Source organism: Ambystoma mexicanum, chromosome 5p (assembly GCF_040938575.1).
Source record: "Ambystoma mexicanum isolate Mex_15411 chromosome 5p, UKY_AmexF1_1, whole genome shotgun sequence".
NCBI classification, from domain to species: Eukaryota; Metazoa; Chordata; class Amphibia; order Caudata; family Ambystomatidae; genus Ambystoma; species Ambystoma mexicanum.
The window spans coordinates 471,500,871-471,514,423 of NC_090930.1; positions in this window are offsets into that span (position 1 = coordinate 471,500,871).

Consider the following 13,553-nt stretch of genomic DNA (forward strand, 5'->3'; position numbering starts at 1 on the left):
ATTGCTTCCTGAATCCTTCATTACCACTTTATTTCCTCTTTTCAACCCCCCAAGTTGGATTTCCAGTAGTCGGAGCCCTTGTTGAAGTCGCCACTTTCCAGTTCATTTTCAAATTGGGCATGAAAATCTGTTAGTTCAAATCCAAAGGGTACACATTTTTCTCTAAGTGCCAACAAGGAATCTTGTGAATTATCTGATCAAACAGATTGGCTTGGCAAGTGTTATGACTTCCTATCAAAACAATGTGAAATATTATGTTGTGTAACATTTAGAATTGTTTAAACAAATGATGGCATGCGTGCATAACATTTACTTTTCCCTGAGCGCTTTCTAGTGTGTTTGCTAGACTAGAAGATCAAAATCATTATAAAAGGCCACCAATAAAGCATCCTTTCTTAACATATTTTTTGACACATAGAAAACCACAAGAAGCTGGCAAGGCAACATATAATTTAATGTGTGCTAATGATCAATCTTCTAGGGATTTTGCTAAAGAACTCAAGCGTGAATTTACCCAAATCTCTTGTCATTTCAATATCATATGTCAGACTTTACCACTACTTTCCTCCATGCTCTCTCTAAATATCTAGTGACCCACTTAGTCCAAAATTTTGAGGACAATTTTGAGGACTCTAGATCACTGGAGTAGATTATCACTCAGGATACCAGGATCTATGAAGTATAGAACCCAAACACTCAGAATAGAACCTGAAAGAGATGCGCAACTAGCTGCCATTAAGGTACCAGTGGTGAAGAGTATTCCTCTTTTGGACCTAGGGATTGGGGGACAAAGAACCCTCTCCTTTTCCATTAAATATACAGCATACAGAGAAGACCCTCTGTTCAAGGCTTAATGAATAGTTCTCGACATGGCATGAAAAATAGGCATCTGAAACCAGAGACCTACACTAGTCCTCAATACATATCCAGAGCTAAATATACACCCAACTCCCCCCAAAAGAGAGAGATAAATAGAACCCAGAATCAGGTTCCCAGGGGAATCCAAACCAGAATTGCTCTCAGGAAGGAAGCCAATCCCCACCACCCCCCCTATTAGAACCAACTACCAAGACAACGTTCTCCCTCCTCCTCCTATATTCCAGTATAACCGTTTCCAGTATCAGGGTGAGATGAGGGTAAAGAATAAATACAGAATTACTACCCTAGCCTAGAAGAGACAATTATGCTCTGAGGGTGGACAGAGGTATGTGCAATGTAGCATATCGAACAATTGACAGAGTCTAGGTGAAATGATAAAATCTCAACCGGGGACCCTAATACAAATTCTTCTAGAAGCACTGTCCAAACTAAATCAGTGGGTCAGAATTAACAACGGCAGGAGGAACATATTTCAAATAAAAATCCAGAAGAAGAGGAAAAGGGGGGTAAGGTAGGAAAGAAATACTAACTGCTACTATAAGCTTGTTTTACATCCCATGAAAATACCACTGGGTTTGCTGAAAATCTTGTAGATACGCCACTTTATTCCTTGAGTTAAAACCTAATAAAATCACTAAAGTAAAGTTCAGTAAAGAGAAAAATGTGATGATCGCCTTTGAGAAATAGGACAACTCAGCAGAAAACAGGTGTCTTCTCTTTCAAAGGTGGATTGTCACCTCCGAAAGAACAATGAATAAAACTTATAGGAGGAGTGATAAATAACTTAATGAAAAGAATGAAATTAACCAAGAAACACCCAGGCTGAAACCTTAAAAGAAGAAAATAAAATAAATCTGACCAAGAAAATGAAAAAGAGTTTATTCCTTTGTCTCCAGATTATTCTAGTGGAGGTAATAACCTGGAAAATGGCATTATTCCTACTTGACCAAACCACCTGGTTGTTAGCTTGAGGAAGATGCCTGCATGGTGGTTGTCCAAGGTTAAGGTAATGAAACCCCAGACATAACAAAGATACATTCAAAACTGTCCACTCATTTACACTTTCTGTAAGTTGGAAGTGAAAGATGAGAGGTGTTTTCAACTATCCAAATCCAGGGACAGTTTGTTATATTGGCTCTCATAGATACAGAAACTCAGGAGACCTTTATCTCTCTAAACGTACACTTTGAACCAAGGAAGAGTTGAAATACTGCATTACCCTAAAAATGTCCCATGGAGAATTACACAGTTTTGATGGAATGGAGATTCCAGTAGATGTAGTTAACAAATAAGAAATCAATATAGGGTGACATTGACTCACCCATGCATTGATAGCCTTGCCTTCTCAGGGAACACTTTTCTTACTGCAAAACAATTTACTTCATAGGTTTTCGCCTTTAATAGATTGTGGGAACCAGGTCCTCTGGAATAAAACTAAATAGGATTGTAATTTACACCACTTTCAACTGTACTTATCTCCTGACTGAAAATCAACCATATCAAGTGGAAATTAATTTCTGAAACACTCAGGTTCCTGACATCACCATCACATCTGTGAAGGAATATGATGAGAGTGCTGGGACTTCCATAGAACCTGTACAAATAAACCTTCTACCACATAATGAGTGGTCCTCTACTTTGAATGAAAATCCATTGAAGTTCTATACATGGCGACACTCCAGCAAGGGTTCTATGTCAACCAATCAATTATTCAGGAGAGAAAATGTGCAGTCCAACTACTATACAAAGGAAAGAGGAGCTCATACTATTACCCTTTCAAATGAATAGTGCTTCACTCAAACGCCTGACTCAAGAAAGAAGTTTTATAAGTGAAAAACTGCATTGATAATTACAAAAAGCACCCATTTCTTCTTCTTCTAAATACATGGGAATCAGGTCTTAATAACATATATTAAAGGCACCCAATTACTAACAGGTACATTTAAAAGATTACAATTGGAACCAACAAATACATCATAATCCCTGGAATGTAAGAGATGTTATTTCTGACGTTTGTATCAGTATGGACATACTACATCAATTATCAATTGATTTGTTTTTTATTAACAGCAAAGCCTGATCCAGAATCAGGGGAATCATGACAGATTTCAATGATTTCGAGAAAGCATTTTGGTCAGCTCAATTTTGCACCTTGTGCTTCTGAAGTCCAAGTAAGTGAAGACGTTTGTATACCTGTACTCATTGGTCTGGTAGAATAGCTTTATGGGATAGAATACGTTTGCCTTGGAAGGAAGACAACACAGAGCAACACAGGTTTGAATCCTGGTCACCCACTTGGGGACGGGTCTCCGGCATTAAGTGCTTTACAAAAGATTAATTCATTAATTACCAGCTAATAGACTTTGCTGGTAAGTATCAGAAAAGGACAAACCTTGTTTATTAATGAAGCTTTCATTTTTTTAAACAATACTCTTGACCAACAGAGACTGTTTCTACATTCAGCTACATTAGTTGGTTTTAAAGGTGATTCCATTTGAATATTAGTTGGCAATAGTGATCCCCAAAGTGTAATTTTGCCTCAAGTGAGCTCTATTTGTATTTTTCAATGAAGCTAATAAATCCTATTATTGGTCAAATGCTTGGACATGGTTGCAACAATATTGATGGTATCAGACCAGTGACACCCTTCTTCAGGGAAGGGGGGAATTTCATGTATACTCTTATCGGGGTGCATATATTACTTGTGTTATTTTGGAAAACCAAATCATTTTCTGAATTCCCAGTAACAGCATCATAACTAAGAAATCATGCTTCCAGATAAGTACCATGAATAAAGATCTCTCCACCTAACATAAAGATGCCTTACAAATTCCCACTGTAGAAATATTCCCAAGTTTCCATCAGATGGTCGGAGAACAGATTACTTTGGCCAGCGCCTGTCAGACAGATGAACAAAGGCAATAATTGTTCCATCCAGAAACACAAAAAACATTCCTGGATTTCCACAACATTTCTCTGTTGATTCATGAGACTGTGGGCACACGTCATATATTATACAACAATGTCGACAGACCATGACATGACACCAGTATTTATAAGAGAGATCATGTTGCATCTTTGTTGGAATTCATTTCCCCTGGAGATTAGAACACTGACATCTTTCTATCAGTTTCGAAAAGCTCTTAAACATTTTTAAATAAAGAGTTTGAGAGGCACATGGAATTCACTTACCTCCTTTGTCTCTGGACTAGTCATCTACTGGCATCTACTTTTATGAACCAGCTGCACCTTTATATGCTTAAGTCCGTCCTGGGCACGAAATAAATACTCAAATCAAATCAAATCTCTCACCCATTGAATCACATGGAAATGATAAAAAATGTAGATTACCGTGAGATAATTCATCCAGTCCGTAGTACCTTTAATAATTCTGTACTAGAAATATTAAAACCCAATGTACAATGTAGATTTTGTCCAGACTTGAACAACATATAAAACCTTTAGCAATGGAAATCTGAAAAATGTGGGTGGGGGTTTCTCCAAAAATGTACTAACTAAACAAATTCCCTGGGCTTGCTTAAGAAAGTGCAGCACATCTGAATTGGTGTTGCTTTTAAAATGATTTGGCAAAGGATGAAACAGGCCTTGAAGTAGGAGAATGGGATAACACCCTTCCCCCAATCTCATTCAGACCATGGCCTAGGGGATCACGACCCAGACATCCCCCATGAGAGGAGTTCATTTACCTACCAGATGACAAAATACCCTGGTTCAGAAAACTAAACATAAGAGGAGTGTGTCCACCAGCACGACAGGCTCAAGCCGATGCCTGCAACATGGACCAGCAAGATTAGAACAACAGCCAAAAGTATTCACATCATTAGAGATTGCATGACGACATAGCCAACAGACAAGAACACACGTGCCACCATGCACACTGGTCACTCACACACCAACCTACACGAAGAACATACTCAGTGCTATGACGTAGGGGATTGACACACCCACTGACGTGCATCGTTGTTATTTTTACATAGGCCTTCTACAGCTCCGCAGAAACGCAAGACGCATGAAGAGCTCGCGTACATGCTTGCTGATGCTTTTCCCCGCCACCCATCCCTATGACGACATCACCATGTATATCTAGTGCTGCTTGTGACACTCTGTCACCCCGCGACCTCCATACTATGGATTATGTACCGCCACCCATGAACTAGGCCCGAGTAGGCCGCAATCAAGGGTCTCAGACAGGAGCCTTGCCATGAAAATCCTCTCAGCGACAAGAGTACAAGTGCTGACCATGCAGAACAAGCCTCCAACGAGAGCTCAGAGCCAAGGCCACAATGTTGCAACTCGCATCCCGCGAGCCCAGCGCCAAGGTTACACCTGTAAGTGCCAAGCCCTCAGAGGAGAAATACAAAAACTAATGCTCATAATTCTGCTCCAGCTATGGTCTCTCCACATGTGACCAGGCCAAACTGACAAGGTGCCAAGCTCACGAGACAGACAGTCGCCAGGGTCCCACGTTTGGGACACAGGTTGCAACAACGAAGCGGCAAGATGGACACCTACAGCGATGGGAAAGACCTGCTCACAAGCCCATGAGCAGACCTGTCCGTTGTCCGCACAGACACATAGTTGCACATTGTTGCTAATGACAGGTACACTGCGAGCTGGGAACGACGATGGTCCCAGGCTTGGGGGCTCGCGGGAGAACCAATCAGAATACAGGGAGGCCTACTACTGATGCCAGTACTCTTAGCCAATCACCAAGGGTCCCCCTGTAACAATTCTAAAGTAACAACTGTTAGGGACAGCCCAAGTGTACCACCTGATCCTTCCTTACCCACTAACATTTCTTCCCATAGGTCACATATACTAAGCCTACCACTCGGGGACCCAATCCAGAGTGGCGATAGGTTTTGTGACGATTTTTCCCAGGTGACGCGAGTAGCATATTTTCAGAATTTTCAGGCGGGCATCTGTAACATAACAAGAATAAGCTGCAGGACAGCAGCAAAGGTAAGAGCAAAAATGCCAGTGAGATTAGCTATTGTAATAAAGTTCATAGGTGTGTTGGTTGTCACTGGTCTATTGGCTGCCTCTGTCTGGCAGAAACACTATGCTTACGATATGATGGCTTTCCCCAAAACTAACTTACCCCCTCCCATGGCTGCAACAGGTACGGTGTCAAGTGGTACAAGCAACCCCAGAAGTAAAGAACATAGGGTTAAACGCAGCACATATGGAGATGATAAGGGAATTGACACATACCGCACAGATTCAGCACACGTCTCGAACAACATGTGGTATCAGCACATGACCAAAATTGGTAAGCAGACAACTGAGGACAACTGCTATGTGTGCTTGTTGATCCCATACACTATGAGCGCATTAAGAACATTTGTAGCTACTGAAGTACCAGCAAAAACAGTAGAATGTCTGATATATTTGGCACTATTCCAAACAAAAGGACGATTACAGGGGGCAGTGGTGACACTTCAATGGAAAACAAGGGACACATATCCATACGAAATTAATTTCCTCAAAACATATCTGATGTACCATAAAAGGAGCCTACATACTGAAGGTTTCAGATATATGACGGATGGTCCCGAAAAAGGAGAAACCAAGAAAGTAACGTTACAATACCTGCCATGTGATTGGTATGCCAGCAAAATTGCTGGTGAACAAGGGTGTTGGGAAAGACCTCTAATAACAATAACTGGGAAAATATATGCGAATGACGGATGGGAAATAGGAGTGGCTGGGAGCAATATGATAACACAAGAAAATATTACCTCTATAATAGAGCACAACGACAGATGTTGGACGATGTGGGCCAAATATGTACCGATGCTGATGTGGCTGGAGAAGGAAGAATCCAATTAGTGTACTACCGCTAACTGCACCCACACTGTGCTATCAACACAACAGCGATGTGGATGTGGGATATAACACCAACTGTGAGAAAATGATAGAGATACCAGAGGGGGGTGCCGGCACAGCAGTTCTAATGGACCACTATTGGGCCTGCGGTGATAAGGCATATATGGAATGGAATATGCACTATGGTGCACATCAATGTGCCATCCCTGGTTGTGCCTCAGAAACTTGTCAACATGGCCAACTTCCCCCAGATGGACAAAGGGAACAAAAGGAGGAAAAGGTCTGTACAATCAAAAGAAGGCGACAAGAACAACAACAACAACGTTTTGCCAAGAGTGAAAAGACAAGGAGAACCCCTGACGGGAAACTACCTGGGGGGAAGATCGGAAACAACTCTCATCTCCATCCCACCAGAACACCAGAACACAGGCTATTTAGCAGAGCAGCAATGTTCTTTTCATCCATAATACACCCAGGACTGCAGGCATATGCAAAATGCAAAATGGTTACAGATCACTAGATGGGAGCTGATGATGACTATAAACTCGACTGTCAATGGATTCAACGCGATAAAAGAAGAACTGAGAGCAGTTAGAATGGTAGTACTGCAAAACAGGTATGTGTTAGACCTTCTCACGGCAATGGAAGGAGGAGTTTCTGCAAAAATAGGACAATCATGTTGCACATTCTGTCCTGCTAATGACGCAGAGTATGGAACACTTACTGAAGCAGTATCACAACTTGCCCTGATGCACTCCAAAATGGTGGAAGAAAGTAAAGGATAGAGAAGGATGGCAGCTGGTTTTCATTTCTATGGTCATGGATGCCTTCATGGCTGTCAGATGGGCTGAAGCTAATAGTATGATGCATAATACTGGCTACAGCTGTGTTGATCGTAATAAAGTTCTGGAAAGCTAGAAAAGCACGTACAACGAACAAAGTGATGGAGATGGTCGGCATGCACGCCCTACTACCAGCTGAAGATGACAAGCACACAGACATGATTATACAGGAATGTAAGAGACTGCGCAAGCAAATATTGGACACTCAGATAGACACACCATCTGTGAAAGTGGAGAACCCAAGGGACCCGATGAGCTATGTTGGAAGATGGGTCTATTGCAAACCAGGCGGCAGCTGTGTTTATATGTATTGGTCATTTGAAGATCATGTCAACCACTATGGACACCTGGCCGGAATAACGAAATTATGGAGAGTGAAAGGAGATAAAGGAAATGATGATTGTGTGGTCAACAAGTCGACCAGAGGGGGGACTGAAGTAGAAGAATGGGATAACACCCTTCCCCCAATCTCATCCAGACCATGGCCTACGGGATCACGACCCAGGCCCACGAGAGGAGTTCATATACCTACCAGATGACAAAATACCCTGGTTCAGAAACCTAAACATGAGAGGAGTGTGTCCACCAGCGCGACAGGCTCAAGCCGACGCCTGCAAAATGGACCAGCTCGACTAGAACAACAGCCAAAAGTATTCACATCATTAGAGATGTCATGACGACATAGCCAACAGACAAGAACACACGTGCCACCATGCACACTGGTCACTCACACACCAACCTACACGAAGAACATACTCAGTGCTATGACGTAGGGGATTGACACACCCACTGACGTGCATTATTGTTATTTTTACATAGGCCTTCTACAGCTCCGCAGAAATGCAAGACGCATGAAGAGCTCGCGTACATGTTTGCTGACGCTGTTCCCCGCCACCCATCCCTATGACGACATCACCATGTATATTTAGTGCTGCTTGTGACACTCTGTCGCCCCGCGACCTCCATGCTATGGATTATGTACCGCCACCCATGAACTAGGCCCGAGTAGGCTGCAAGCAAGAGTCCCAGACAGGAGCCTCGCCATGAAAATTCTCTCAACTACAAGAGTACAAGTGCTGACCATGCAGAACGAGCCCCCAAAGAGAGCTCGTAGCCAAGACTACAATGTTGCAACTCGCATGCCGCGAGCCCAGTGCCAAGGTTACACCTGTAAGTGCCAAGCCCTCAGAGGTGAAATACAAAAACTAATGCTCATAATTCTGCTCCAGCTACGGTCTCTCCACACTTGACCAGGCCGAACTGACAAGGTGCTAAGCTCACGAGACAGACAATCGCCAGGGTCCCACATTTGGGACAAAGGTTGCAACAACGAAGCAGCAAGATGGACACCTACAGTGATGGGAAAGACCCGCTCACAAGCCCATGAGCAGACCTGTCCGTTGTCCGCACAAACACATAGTTGCAAATTGTTGCTAATGACAGGTACACTGCAAGCTGGGAACGACGATGGTCCCAGGCTTGGCGGCTCGCAGGAGAACCAATCAGAATACAGGGGGGCCTACTACTGACGCCAGTACTCTTAGCCAATCACCAAGGGTCCCCCTGTAACAATTCTAAAGTAACAACTGTTAGGGACAGCCCAAGTGTACCACCTGATCCGTCCTTACCCACTAACATTTCTTCCCATATGGGACATATACTAAGCCTACCACTCGGGGACCGAATCCAGAGTGGCAATAGGTTTTGTGATGATTTTTCCCAGGTGACGCGAGTAGCGCATCATACTGCTGTAAAAAGGGCCTGCGAGCCCCACCAACAAAGAGAGTCTCATCGGATGCATACGAGCCAAGACCCGTCCCTGCCGTTATCATAATAAACAGCAGTACTCGCCCTGCTTCTTGTGTGTGTCTCATACTCCTTTTGGGGACACGGGAGAAGTTTGGGCCTCCCCAGCCCAGAGGTCCGCGGACGGCTCTGCCGGCCCCTGGAGAATCACCCTGACATTCTTCTTTGAGACATTCTGCTAGGGCAGCTTCCAGGATCTTCGCCGTTGAGATTGTACAGCTAGTTTTCTTTCCGCTCAGTCGACAGTTCCACCAGGAGTCTTCTTCTCTCAACGAGAAGGGTTCTAGAAGAGGTTTTAGGTATGCTTTTCTTAGAGTTGAAGATTTGGGGCACATCATCAAAAGGTGTCGAACCGAATTCTGTTTTGGTAGAGTTCTTACATAATCGACAGCTGCCGGAAGTGGATAGGCCTCTGAGTACTGTAATTTCATTGGTGTGAAGGAGATTTAGCTTGGCCCTTAAAAAAGTTTGTCTCAGGCGTTTATCAGGGAAGTTTCTGAAGACTTGTTCAATTTCGTTAAGTTGTTTGCATTATCTTGGGAGATGGGCCAATAGTTTGTTTGAAGCAGCCTTTTCTTGAGTTTCTATCCAGTCCAATTTTTTTAACTTTTTCTTAACTCGCATTGGATTTTGGAATAGGTCCTCCTCATTACAGCCAGTTTGTTCCAGTTGAAGTTTTTTCTTAACTGCCCAAGTTGAGAGAATCTTACATCCACCAGTGACAATTTCTTGATTTATCAGCTTGTATTGCGGAGCTGCGTCTGGCATGGTCACTTTTCTGTATAGCGACATTTCATTCCAGTCAACTACTGCTTTTAGCGATAGCAGCCCAAGTTCTCTCCTTATTGCTGGTACGGATGTTGACTTTGGAAGGCAGATCACTTCTCGCCAGAAGTGTCCTTCCAGTTTAGCCCAAAGACTTGGCGGGATTGTCGGGATAGCTTTGCCTCCGTATGTCAGGGATGGGATTACATTTGCTTTATAGTATTTTATCACTGGCAACAGCGTCCACATTTTCTGTCCATGGCTTTAGCTTGGGAGGTGAGTTTCTGAGTTTTTTCCCAGAGGTTGGTCTGTATACTCCACTCGTTGCCTTAGCTGTCAATCATAACCCTAAGGTACTTGAATTCTTTGACTTGTTCGATTTTGATAGTGTCAATGGTCCAGTGGTGGAATGTTCTTTTTTTTATTGTGGTTTTTTCGATGACCAAAATGTTGTTTTTTTCTTTGTTGATCTCGAGGTTTTTTTTTTATATGTAGCTTGCCAAGTTTTTGAGTTGGCATTGAACTGCTTAATATATTTAGGTACTCTAAAATAGAGTAAGTTGCAAATAATTCTAGAGAAGGGTTTTGTATAGGAAATCTGCTTTTGGATACCTGCTGTTTCAAATGTTTTAATTCCTGCATGCCACTGTTCTCTTTTCAAAGAAAGCAACACTATTTTAAATCCATCCTTGCATTGCAGAACATAAACATCTAAAACCCATTTCAATGTCTTCGCTCATTTTCTTTAAATAGAAATCCTTCTTTTCCTACCTAAAAAAATGAATGACACCATTTTACATGTGATTGAATTATTGTATTCCAATATAATGCTTCGACAGCATTTCTGTTCCATAACTCAGTTGCATATTTTAGTACATTCTTGCCAATTTTTATTCAGATGTTAATTTCATAATAAAATTCCTAAGCACATTTTCAAGAATAGCCATTCATATTTGATTTTCTATGTATGGATATTTGAGCAAAGAGGGAAAGTAGACTGAATATTGTACGGTAAATGAAAATCTTATGACCTGTTGGGAAGTGGACATGATAGTGGTAGATGCCCTAGTTGCAAACACTTATAAAGATTAATCATTCTGGTTAATTCTTCATGTATTCCAATATTAGCTCAAAAGTAGTTGTAAAACATACAATCTTACATTGAGAAGCATGTATTTTTTGCATATCAAGATATTCCTACTGATGGCATCTTCTTCCTTAGAAATAGAGACATATAATGTAAAATATTGTTCAGATTGTATTATATCAAATATTAAGGTAGAGAGACTCTGACAGTTCAAAGATCCAATCAACCTTTAGAAAAAATATATGTATTCTTTAATATCATTTTACATAGTAAAAGCACAATAAAAAACAGTCATAAGTACAGTTCATAATGCTATATATATAGAAAAACTGTTATATCAGTAGTGTTGTATATGGTAATCTCTTTACAACAGAGTATCTTAGTTGAGGGATCGAAATCTATTTCTAATTCCTTTCTAGGTTTATGCCTATCGTCTCTACCCTTCCTATAGAGGTTACGTTCTCAACATGTTTCGGTTCAAACTCTATTAATAGCAAACATTCATCAGGAGATCTCAATATTGCAGTCACTTCTCTGTTGCAGGGTCCTCCCCATTTGAGTCTATGGTACAGCTGGTATTCTTTGAGCTGAGTTGGTCTGTGGTGCGGTCTCTATGCTTTGGTGGCGACTCCTAGATAGTCAACATCTACGTGTGTCATCTCTTTGTGGCTAAAATTATTCTTTAAGCATTTTCATATATTCCGGCAGCCTGGTTTATTTTGTGATGTGTGTACTTAGCAAGACAGCTCTAAAAACATCATTTCACCAAAATGCTAGGGGTAGCGGAAGTGACACCACACAACCCTTGACATCTGATGACATCACAGGAAATTATGTAATTTGACCTCGCCCTCAAATGACATCACAACCTTTCACCCCTTGACAAAACAGCAGTAGACTAAGACAAATATTGCTACGATATAACTGTAATATGATATACATGTCATACAAGGTTAGATCACTATATGTGTCATTAATATCAGTGTGTATAGGCCCATATTACCAAATTAGTGTGAATGTAAGCAGACATCCAAGGACAAATGATGCTAACTAATGGAAAGAAAATACACGTGGCTGTTGTATGAAATGAAAGGGAACAGGACTGTGGTTCTTCCTTCTATGCATAATATATAGCACCCCAGAAGGTTGCACAAGGTTCTGCATCCATGCACAGTATAAAATGCCTCAGAAGGGAAAGAAGTGCTGCCTTGTATGAAGTGCTGCCTTATATGAACAATAGAGGGTACTAATGAAGAGAGAGGGAGCACTCAGTAGCTGCCTCCTATGCACAGTATGGAGCACTTGTGAAGGGGAAGGGCCCAGTTTTGATCCATCCATGCATAGCATAGAGTGCCTTTGAAGGCAGCAGAGCACTGAGGGGGATGTTTTTCATGAACAGGATCGAGCACCTCTGAAGCGGGTGTGACACAGGGGATGCTCCTGTGTACAATATAGAGCCCCTCTGAAGGGAGTGGGAGACTGAGGCACAATAATGAGCACCTCCGAGGGGAGTAGGGCACTAGGTATGGGGTGCAGAGATCTGGGCAGAACATGCTTCTGACAGGCTCGAATACAGACTTCTCGGGAATCTGAGTTCTATAAAATCATAACCATGCAGTAAGTGGGCAATGTGGGTGTTTGTGACATGGACACAACTGGTCCTGCTCCATTTTCGAGGTTTGGGGATAACAGGGAGGACACTGGTTTTTACCTGTAGCCAGAAGGCATGCTTAGAAAGTCGTGCAGTCTGCAGACGAGGAGCCTCATCTGCAGCAGGAGAAACCATGGGAAGCTGCTGAGTGCTACCGGGGAGCGCACCGCTGTGGGTCCATGGCAGGGGATCCCGGCCCTTACGCTCCAAGCCTGGCTACCCATGGCAGAGTGACAAGCGGAGAACCTGCTGCTCCCAACTCCTGGCCAGCTTCACTTCTTCAACCCACTACATCTGACTAATCCAGTGTGAGGCAGCATCCGGCAGGGGGAAGGAGAAGGTGATGTCGGATGAGCTCATGGTTCCATTGCAACCATGAGCTCGAGTCTGCTTCAGGCCTACTGGCGCCGCGTCCGCCCCCCCAGACAGGCATCACAGAGCTTACCTTGCCGCGCGCACTTTCAAAAAAATAGTTTCAAGCAAACTATTTCCCAGAAAGCCAGGTGTCGCAAAATTATTCCATGGGTTGTGGGGCAACCACCAGGGGTCGCTGTTGCTGCACATAACAAAGACTGTTGCTTTTGAGGTCACTCATAGCAAGACCACATGAATTCCCTTGCCCTCCTGCAGGCGAAAAGTTACATAAACTACATTTTGTACTCTTTCATGCCAC